The 12,047-nt window shown below is 32.8% G+C and overlaps 1 long non-coding RNA gene across 4 annotated transcripts in view; it reads right to left on the reverse strand.

Moving 5' to 3' along the window:
* Window positions 1-12,047, reverse strand: part of LOC128987755 (uncharacterized) — a 76,738-nt gene that overhangs the window by 21,341 nt on the left and 43,350 nt on the right. For 2 of the 4 annotated variants that reach the window (XR_008490277.1, XR_008490278.1), the window contains one exon: window positions 9,449-9,643. The exons of the other annotated variants lie outside the window; for them this stretch is intronic. This is a non-coding gene — a long non-coding RNA (uncharacterized LOC128987755). Of the gene's footprint in view, window positions 1-9,448; window positions 9,644-12,047 lie in introns of those variants that run through there. 4 annotated transcript variants of the gene reach the window in all.

Genomic DNA, 12,047 nt, shown 5'->3' on the forward strand with positions numbered 1-12,047 from the left:
GCTGGATCTGGCTTCATAGAATTGGAACGAATAAAAGTCGTACAAACGCTGGTGCACTCCTGGTTTTGTGTAACTTGTTATTGTTATGGTTATAGAATCAAAAGGTCATTTTGGTTTTTAGATTTAAGTACTTAGGAAATTCTTTACTGTTAAGGGTTATTGTGGATATTTATAGGCATGCACTGTGGATGCGATACTCTCTGGTGTGGATTACCGTCCGCACGAGTGAGTACTACGCCATCCTGACAATTATACCAATTCGTATATACCAAGGCAAAAAAGTGGTTCGGATTCCACTATAATCTGTATGTCCCTTAGTTGCAATTAGCTGTATGGGCTATTAATTAACAAAAGAATCCATTGACATAATAAGTTTGTACACTGGTTAAAATATAACTACTTGAAAAACTTCAACACTACTGTATTATGATAGAAGACCCATTCTGTTCGAATCCAATATCTCAAATTTTTTGTGGAATATCAATGAAACTTGAAACACAATCGTAAAAACGATTGTGAAAACGATACCTAAACTGACTAATTAAATCTAAAACAATAATTGACAAAAGATTTAAAAATATTTCATGTTTTTAAAATAACCGACTTTGATTAAAATAAATCTATTTTAACTCAATTTAGTACTGCAAATCATTATGGTTCATAAGTGCATTCTAAATAACTTTATTTATTTTCCAGCAAAACGAACATCAGATAATATCTGTGTCTAAGGAATATGTCATCCTTACTAACAAGACTACAAGATCGCGCCAGTCATCCTACACTCATCTCCATTCATACTTGGCTTAAAATACCTACTATGTATGGTCGCCATTTCACCGAAAAGTATTAAGTTATAGTATTTGTCGGACGAATAACTATTTAATATTACGAATCTAGATAACATTTTGACAATACATTACAATTTTTCTCTGATTATGTTAAATGACTATCAACGATTATTCAGTTTGTACCACCTTGATATCTCGTGTTTTATATCACTTATATCTTATGTTGTTTCAGTAAAGTTTATTGATTTATTCATTTTATAAAAATAGGTGGAGAGGACTCTTGTCGCATAGTTCCCATTCTGTCGTACAAATAAATATTACCTTTGTTTGACTAAGTATATTCCATTTCATTAGGAACAGATTGTCCAACAGATCCAGCAACGCCTATTGCATGTTCCTCCACTTCTCGCCGATCTACTTTAAACACTGCTTACTTAGGAGAAGGCAGCAGATTTCTAAAAAGAAAGAGTACCGAATTAGGGCTTACTTTGAGAACAAAAAAGCTGAAAAGGGGGAAAATTTAATGAAACAAAACACTGTCAGTGCACAGGGTGCATATGGGGACTTTTATACAGCTTTGAGAGAGGCAGAGCTACAAACAAAACCTACCAAACTGAGGCCCCGCAGCTACTGATGAAAGGGAACATAAACTAATAATATTAGTTCTTTTTAAGAATATAATTAGGCCTACTCTGTGAATAGAAATTATTACCTAACAAATTGCCTCCGATTAATTCTATTAGATTTATAGGTGATAGAGATCGTGTGGAGATGAATTAAACTTACAATACTCTCTGGACTTTGCCATCCCAAAAAGTATTTAGCTGTGAAATCGTTGGGCGAGTTCATAAGGGGAGAAAATCAATTTTTTAAACTTAAGAAATGCACTTAAGTGTGTTACATTCACTGAACCAAGCGCCCAATCGCTACTCAATTGCTTGTCATAGTGTATATTTTAACTTAAACATTATTTCACCTTACAAGTTAGTTGAAAAAACCCCTTAACTATTATAATAACATCAACTCCAACAAAAGAATATATAAATTTAAAAAAATACAAAACATGAATATTCTGTTTTTATTTTGCTTGTCATAGTGAAATTAATGTATATAACTTTATTAAATACGAGTGTTGACCATCAGTTAAATGGAAATGTGAATTGACGATTCATTTCAGTAATTTCTTAAGGCTCGTCACACACTGCGTCCGGTCCGGCAAAATCGGATCCGGCATGCCGGATCAGGCGAATTCGAAAACCATTAATTCAAATGGAAGTCCCCACACTGTATCCGGTCCGGTGCTTCAGGTCCGGTCTGGTAAAATTATTTCGGTCGAGAAGCGTAAGTCTTATGGGTACTTAAGGGACTTGCATAATTTATTCAAAATTTTTATGTAGTATTTAAACATTTTTATCTATGAAGAAATGTATAAATTCCAATAGTTTCTTCTGGATAATTGATACTTGATAACGTTGTTCTGAAAAGCTGTTGCACTATGAAAGAGGAACTCGGTTCAGTAATATTTTTATTGTTCGTATAAGTAATTCATAAAACTATGCAAGTATTGATGTGGTAATTTGGCAAGAAGGGGAGGGAGACGGAATAGGCGTCCCAATCAGTTACGGATCTGTTGGCCAATCAGTTACTAGTGAAGTGTTAAATACTTAGTCTAAAAAGACAATATTAGTTTTTAGGATGAAAATTAAATGAATCATCTACTGATTTAAAAGGCTTCCTTACCTCATATCTTACAGAAAGTAAATAAAACAAATTAATCTAAACCGCCACGATACATACTAACATAAATATAATCGAAAACAATATAAGGTACACTCACCGACCCCAAACTAGATTGAACTAGACTGTTCTAGATTGTTCTGGATTGAAGTATTTCGCAGTATACAAGTATACAAGACTCATTACTTCATTACGGAAGTATACACGACTGTTCTAGAAAGTATTTAGATATGTTTCGCATTGATCGTGAATAAACTATTCAGTTTAAAACATAGATAAAAGGTTGGTTAGTCTATGGTTTAAAATAATAAACGTAGCTATAAGCATAACAAAATAAAACTTTAGCTATTTCAAACAGTCATACCAACGCCAGAGACTCAATAATTCCTACTCCTTATGATAACTTTCAATACTAAAAAATAATAATTATAAACGTGTTTGCAAATATTATCTTTAACTCGACAGCTGGTTTATCAGCTGTAGTATGATACCGCACAATATCTTCTATAGTATTAACACTCAAAATTGAAGGATTACTTAAATTATATTATTAGTACAGTATTTAGATAATTACAGTTGTTGGACCGTAAGTGGAAAGCTAATACTCGTGTATGTAGTAATTATGCATCACTTAAGTTACTTAAAATTTCCCCTACATTGTTTGTGAAATTATTATAATTTACATAAAAAGTACAATTTATAAATTACACCTAAGATTTTAATTGCACCGTGTATAAATGTGCCAAGGTTTTTAGCTAATCTTGGACTGTATGCGTGTAGAATAACACACATCAGAGTAAATGAATGTGAAATTGTCTGAAACATCTAGGTGAAGGTTTGACTTATTACTCGTGTTTTGGTGGAAAACACACACGATTTGAAATTACATTCACTTAAAAGGAAGAAGTTTCAGTTTGGTGTGTAAAAATATAGATTGATTAAAAAGAATACTACAACTTTAAACATGTCTTTTTGATTAAAGAAACATCATGTACATCATAATTACAAACCGTATTTAAAAAGTTATTTCACTCAGAAACAAGTTCAGAGATGTAAGTTTGTATATGTTTTTTTCATTTAAACACATTTTTAAAGTTGTGGTATTCTTTTTGAATCACCTTGTACATTAAACAGATTATCATCAGAGTGCAATGTATTTAAATGTATTGCGGGCAAGGGTATAGTATGCATGTTGGTTCTATTGAGTCAAAACTATGTAATGACTATGGAATACCATATCATGTATTGGTATTGTGTTACAAATGTTAATTTTAAAATATGTATTTGGCTGATCGGGGAAGATTTATAAACGTTGTTACATTTAAACTAAATTAATTTATGATTATCTTTAGGGCATATTTAATATCGATTAACATAATATACCAGTTTTAACTGAGTTTGCGGGAAGTGTTCATTTAATTAGATTTTTTAATGACATATTGACTGTTTAACCGTCTTTTGAAAGTCCAGAACTTTTATTTGTTATCAGCATATGTTTTCGCTAAAATTATACGGATTCGTTTTAAGATAACTATAATTAGGAAATATTATAAACTATATGTATGTTTTAGCATTAACATTTCTCTGTATTTGGTGGTTATAAATGTGTAAAAGCCGAAATGATGTATAATATTTTCCATGAACGTTTAGTTTTACCTTACGTGTTAGTCTAAATATTTACCGTAGTCTCTTCTCGTATTTTTTAAAAGTAACTATTATGTTGTACACACAAATATTGGCTTTTTCCATATATTTTTAAAAATTAGGTAGGAACTATTCTATTTCCTTCCTTTATAAATGGAATTTCAAGAATTATTCGTGGATTCCATTAAAACATCACCAACTCAGCAGAATGACATATATGGCGATTCCAAGCAAGGTTAGCGTCACCTACTAACATTAAAATAAATGACTTAATGTAACAGTTAAGTCGTGCGACCTGGAACCGTGACTCGTGCGGTTGCAACGTGTTACACGGCTGGAACTGTTTACGATGGCTCGATATTCAATTAAACTTGCTTTACTTAACACGATCGGTGGCAACATACACAGTTGTGTCCAAGGCTTCCACAATTCACAACATTACGTTCCATTAGTTCTATTTTTTTAATGTAAATTTTCTTGTACAATTAAAATACAATAGTTTTGATTGAAGAATCCTTTATCATCCTCAGTTTAAGAACATCACTCCTTTTTAAAAATCACATGGAATAGACTCGCAAAAATTACCCTTTTTACTTACGATCTCAGAAAGAATATATGAGTCTACCTCTTAACACTTGGACAAGGACAAATATTTTCTTCCTATTTTGTAGTGGGGATTGTAAAATAATACTTGTTACAAAGGTTGACTTCTTATCGAAGTTTGTAATAACATGTGATTATTGGTAAAATAATTTTAAGGGGATTTGAACACTTCTTGTGACACTTCTTATCAAGGGCGACTCGTTATCGAGGGTCTTCTTATCAAGGTTCCATTGTACTAACAAGCCTTTCAAAAGTTATCCAAAAGTAAAGTAAATACAGTATATGTTTCCAAAATACACTGTTTGTGAAAAAAAAAAAACTTAATCGCCGATCAGCTGATATGCATTGTTGTCTTCAAGGTAAGTCTTATTTGGAATTTATTGTAAGAGAGTGAGCATTGTAGGAGAAAACGTTGAAAGTAAATAACAGGTTTTATGCCAATTAAGGTTTTGAATTACGTTTCTAGACGTGATTCCAGTTTAAAGTCAATTATTCATCTCCTTAGAGATTAATGAAATCGATTGTGTAGAAAACCAAGAACAATAAAAACGCCTCCATTTGAGCTTGCAAAATTTCCAGGTTGAGTTTTTCGTAAATAATTATTTGTAACACTAAACCATGTAGAACTGAATGCAACATTGCAAATCACCGGATCGGCACTGAACTAAAATCATACAGGACTTTCACCTTATGATCTCATTTTATACTGAAATTCATCACTGATCTCTGATTTGTAATTTGGGTTTCGTCAAAAACAATCCCTAATATTTATAAAGTAAGTCGGCGGACAACATAAATAATCGTAAATATTTATTTGTGGGCAGTAGAAAATCCTCAATTGAAGTGAAAACGAGAAAATGTAATATTGCTTCAACTCAGTATAGCTAGACTCGGGTCCTCAGGTACTGCTGTATCTAGGCAGTTAACAATGGTGAAGATAGATGACCTAGTATATATCACCGGAACCTACGGCAATCTGTATCTGTGTTAGCCTACATTAGGCCTAGTATATACCATTACTACCACCATCTCTTGGGTGACCGATGTCATATGTTACACCTCATCTCATTTAGGAATCGGTAAGAATAAAATAAAATCGGAAGGACATTTGTTGATAATGTTTAAAAACATAAAAAAGACAAATATCTTAACTGTAAGTAGTCGTAGAATAAAATGATGCAACCTAGAATAACGAAATGTGTAGAAACTTCTGTTGGGTAACGTGCATCTCTTATTTTTAAAGTAGATAAACATTTTTTTATAGCACTCAAACCTTTTTTATAGAAATATAGTATATCAATTACACACACGATAAAATGAAGTCTTTATTATGCCTTGTAATAATTTTTACATTTAGTACTAAGGCATCAGAGAATATGATAAAGATCTAAGAAAAATCTAAACTCAAATAATCAAAGCAAAAATTAAAATGTGATAAATTAAAGCAAAATTTATTGTATTTTTACGGGTTTTTTTATCGAACAAGCATGCCAGCTAGTCACACCTTTGAAAAATGCTTGTTCAATAATATAACTTTAAAAATCCAATAAATTAAAAACAAATTTAGAAGGGTGATTTTTTAAGGTGTAAATAAATACGAATTAACTTATGAATGTTATGGAGTTGTGAATTTTTTTGTATAAAACACGTACATTTAGACACTACAAGACGTATGTGAATAAATATATTTTTTTTATTTATTCAATGAATCACTCGTTAAATTGTGCTCTGTCTATACTTTTATTTTCCATACATTTATTTTCGTATCTCTTTGCATTTTATCCATAATTCCCAGCAATTAAAAGAAATAAGAATTTTTTTTATAATTCAGCCATTTTTTTTTTACTTTTTAATATTATGAAACTGTCATTGCTCAACCACCATAAACTAGATGTTCCCAATAATACAGTTGTCCCCTACCAACTATAGTACGTATTTTCCCGTCTCCGCAAGCCTATGATTTGGTTCTCGCTCTGATTTCTGATACTTTATTTGACTACACTTGCGGAACACCCTTCCAATAACATCAGCTCTTAGTCACCATGGATTTTTATTGTCAAGTGAATAATGCCCTTCTCACTAGCTATCCTAGCTGGAGCCATCCTACAATATTTGTTCTTCATCATCTCAGAGGATGTCGTATTTAAAAAGAGGGGCCGACCACGATGTGGCTCTTTAACTATCATTATCAAAAACGAAACTTGTCCAACTACTTATCTTATCCAACTACTTATCTTATACAAAACTTTACTATATTGTACATTTGCAAATATTTGTAAATATGGTTCCGACGTATCCTGGCCTCCTCGTGGCGGAACTGGATATGCCTTGCAGTTTATGGCTAACCGACAGGGATACAAACATTAGATACTTGATCTATTTTCATTAATAAATTTATAAATATTTACTACCATCTTTTTACTTGAAATACGATACTAGTTAATATAAATAATTGTAAATTAATATGGTTCCTACGTTTCCTGGCCTCCCCGTGGCTGAACTGGATATGCCATACAGTTTGTGGCTAACTGACAGGGAAACAAAAATAACTTCATCTATTTTCATAAACATATACATGAATATTTACCATGAACTATTTACTTAATATAATACTTTACTATTCTCCACTTATCAATCTACTCGAATATATTCGTGAAACGGTTATTACTTTAATATCGATTTTTGCTATTACAACCCCGCAAAGAATTGAGAAATGCGGAGAGTGCTTTCTAGATCATTTCTAGGTGTGCTACGGGCTAGAAATTTCCCCAGCTTCTTGGTGATGGCCTCTCACCTTTTCCTAAATTTCTGAATGACGACTAACAGCTAGGGGGCCTGGGGGCGGAGCCCCCAGCGAGCCAAAGGCGAGTGCGCCGTTCATCTCTTCTTTCCTGAAGAATGTGTTTAGACAGTTTTGTAGACTAGTTGTGGGGTCCCCGGAGTGACTTTGGACCCATTGCCATGTCCAGGACAGCCAAAACTGCATACCATACAAACACAATCCCAGATTTTCAAGGTCCGAGGGGAAGATCCGGACATCGCCGCAACTGCGATGCTCTTCGCATTCCAAACCCTATCTCCCTGCTAAAGGATTCCAGGGAACTCTAACGCTTATAGAGAAAAGAAAACTCTCTCCGCTACTTCCCTATAGGGAAATTCGCTAAAAAAGAAAATACCCCCGCCGCAGCAAACCTGCCGACTAAGCGAATTTCCATTTGTCTGAATTGATTTTCAGTTAAATATATTTTAATAACATTAGGTTTAACGAGTACCTAGGTTTGCTGCTACAAGGAAACTAATAAAGTGTGTTTTTGAGTAAAATATTGATAGCTTAGTAGAAAATAAATAAATTTGCCAAGTTTGATCAAAATATATTCATAAACAAGCAAACTACAACATTTGACAATATTCTCCATAAGAATAACATGGGAATTTTAAATTTACAATTTTTTTAATTTTCTCCGTTACTAATAATCGAACAAAAATACTTTCATATACTAAATTATTTGTTTTTTTAAGCTCTTTAAAAAGGTCTAAAGAGAAATTGGGAAATTTTGTGTTTTGAGGGTCAAAAGTGAGAAAAACCAATTTTTACCCCATAAAACCCCCCGTAAAGCCCCGTTCCCATGGTCCGATCATGCTGGTTCGCGAACTCATTCAAGTTTATCCCGCTTTACACCTTTAAACCAAATTTCATCAAAATCGGACAAAAATTACTCAAGTTATCGCGTTCACGGACGTATATATATATATATATATATATATATATATATATATATATAAAAATTTGAACGAATAGTGTTTTTGGCCTCTGGGGACATCAAAATGAAAAATTAAATCGGTCCCGGGTCTAGGTCTTACCGTGCCACCTACGGTAATAGCTACTTCCCTATAGGGAAATTCGCTAAAAGAACTTCATTTTTCACAATTAATATTCATTTACACCCTGTCATATATACAATAACAAAAAACACAAATAACAATGGTTTATTTAAACCGTCTATACCAAAACAATTAAATGCTAGTATTTAAGCGATTTCAATCAAAATCTATCTGAATTGCAGTTATTTTACACGACCCATAATTCATAATATGAACTGGGAAATAGTCAAATACAATATCCTATAAGCATTGAAATTGCGGCTAAAGGTGAGTGAGCGTAGCGAACGAGCTAACCTGAAGGCAAGTGAGCGCATCCACGGCCGCCTTTAACTACAGGCCGCGGCCTTGTAGAATTGGCAACGTTGCAAGTGGTGCTGTCCAGCCCCAAAAGTCCCATAAGATAACATGGAAAGCAAGTGACACCAGCTCAGTAATTTACGGATTATTTATTTAAATTTAAATGTATGATTATAAATCCATTAAAATATTTAATATAAAACATATAGTGTTCTAAACAAAAACGATTTTTATTGAAAATCTATTCCTACATTCAATCCGGAGTCGTTTTTTATAGCCCTAACCTACTAGCCCAGTGACCAATCCGTCCAATGTCCTACTCCTAACCTATCCTATTCTAAAAAATTCTCATTTCAAAACTAGGTAAGAAGAAAACTATAATAATGTTTTAATTTTCAACAAAAATTTTAATAAACATAACACAAAGAAATTTAGAACGATATTTCCAAAATTTTCCAAACATGTTTTTTTTTTAATTAATTTTCATCACTATTCTTAAATTTAGCATCCATCCTCTCTTCTATGACCTTCCCAATGGTGGCTCCTACGATGGTTCCCAGTGCGTTTGTAACTGGCCCCTAGCTTTTGTGGCTATTGAGGCTGACTGACGTTGATGGTTATTGTTATCGGGCAGATATTGCAATCTTCTCCTTTAGATTTGGGTGAATCTTTTTCTGCCATGATGTATGATTCTGGAACAGAAGTGAAAAATGTAATTTAAAATTCCATGTTATTGTTATGAAGAAAATTAAATATGTTGTAGTTTACTTGTTTATATGTTGATAAAATTTGGAAAATGTATTTATTTTTCCTACAGTTACCTAACAATGTACATGTTCTCCCACTGATTTGAGAAAGCAAAGTGGCCAATTCGCTCATCAGTGAGACAATGTTAACATTGTCTCACTCTAATTACTTTGTCTCACTCCAGATTTGCAACGTGAAGGCACGAAATAGTGAGCGCGTAACATGCAGACAAGGTCGTATGCGCGCGAAATACGTTGGCAGCACTGGCTGTAAATCAGCTGGTCAGCTGTTGTACTGTTGTATCATTAAATGTCATATTAAAAGTTCACTTCTGTGTAAAAATATGTCACGTTTATTTACCAATTTATTTGTTTTATGGTAACTGTAGGAAAAATATAATGTGCAACTCGAGTGCAAAGTGCAATAGCCTCACTCGAGAAACCATTCCTATATACGGCTCGTGAGTAAGTATTTCTCTCGAGTGAGTCAATTGCTCCCTTTGCTCACAAGATGCACAAATAACTATTTCTGACAGTATTTTAGTTAGACTATACAAATTGCGTTGAAAATCGGTAACTAAGTAGGATAACGTAACTGGTCTGCTTGTTCCATTTACGTTAAACTAAACTAGAATAAATGTATAAAAATAAATGTATAAATGTAAGAAATTAATATTCTACAACTTACTTGTCAAAATTGTAGGGAAGGTAACAGTATATTCTAATACTTGCAAATAATGAGTTTGTTTATTTTTATTAACAACAGCTGTTACACAATTATTTCAAGCAGGTTGTGAATCTTTCAATCCATGATATTACAAACAATTTACACATTTACCATTGATTTTAGAAACAAAACGTAATTGAAACTCTTGAATTGATGAGTTTTATTTCAGTGTAGGATGAAAAATGCACAGATATTAAATATTTTCTCTAATGGATTTATCACACTTATTGGACGAAACGAAGTGAAGTCCTCACTGTCAGCCTATGAAAATTCCATGCTAAAACTATGTTAATAAAAGGCTCTTTTATTACAGCAGTAGTATAGTATATGCCGTTTCTAAGCCGTCCCAAGAGCCAGAGCCGAGGCATCTGATTGGTCGAGACGGTCACGTGACCGTCCGTTTTTTCCTGAATTTGCGAATCCATCGTTTTTAAGTCGTCCCAAGAGACAGCTGTTGGGACGATTTCATTTGTTTTTTCCTGAATTTGAGAATACACCGTTTTTTAAGTCGTCCCAAGAGACAGCTCTTGGGACGATGTCATCTGATTGGTCATTGGACTAAGGGATATGCATATCTTTACCTCTTAAACAGTCTTTTAATTGTAATTTTATCCATACATTGTTCATTTGCCGATTTATTTTATGCATGTAGTGGCATTAAGGATGCTATTGCTTATTCAGGTGAATTATTATAAAGTTACTAGCTGAAAAATAGCACATTATTAATTAAATGCATACAAATAAATATTAGAATTATTTCGAATATTAGTGTAACGACATTCACTCAAGCCTAAACGGTTTTGTTGACAGATTATTTGTAAATAAAACTGATTAAATTCCTACAACGTAACTACTGTAGTAACTGGAATGTATGCAGATTTAATACAATGTACAATGTACCTCTTGGTTATGAGTTTTATACTGATATGGTGTTTAAAAGAAAACTAGTATGGAATAAAGCACTTTATCAGTTTAGTATATCAAGATCATTTACATGTATAACATATAAAAAGAGAAACATGGTGCTATGTACTCCTTTTATTGTATAGAAAGAAAGGAATGGAGGGTTAAATAAGGAAAAGTTGGTAAGTATTATGCTACGTATCTTTATACAAATAAATATTAGTTCTGATACCTATTTCGATATTTAATATAAAATATTTATTTAATATATTTTAAGTGAATATTGGTACGTCTGTATGACTAGTTTAATAATTCCGTACTTCATTAGATGCTCTTCATTCCACATCACCTATGAAGTAGGAGCATGATGCTTTTTTATAGTGGTGTCCTAAAAAGGTCTAGCCTAGACAACATAATATGTGCCTAGTCCACTCTAATAAACAATGTTCTCCATTAATAGAGTATATCTTTAGTATGCTATACAATATATACACCCAAGTTTAGTCAAACTTTACCTCGTTCTCCATTTTGAAATTTTAAGGGATTTTGTAATATCCCCACGTCAAAGTAGCCTACTAATTTCATTACTTAAAATGTATGTTTTGTAACCATGAGTTAACAACGAAATCTTATTGAGTTTCAGGCTGTGCAAGTCATGTTTATAGCTCCACAGGAAAACCCCTTCATATACAATAAACATTTTTTCAACAAAGTGTGGAC

This window comes from Macrosteles quadrilineatus, unplaced genomic scaffold (assembly GCF_028750875.1).
Source record: "Macrosteles quadrilineatus isolate MER2022 unplaced genomic scaffold, UCM_ALF_1.0 Scaffold_2__2_contigs__length_208266976, whole genome shotgun sequence".
Lineage (NCBI taxonomy): Eukaryota > Metazoa > Arthropoda > Insecta > Hemiptera > Cicadellidae > Macrosteles > Macrosteles quadrilineatus.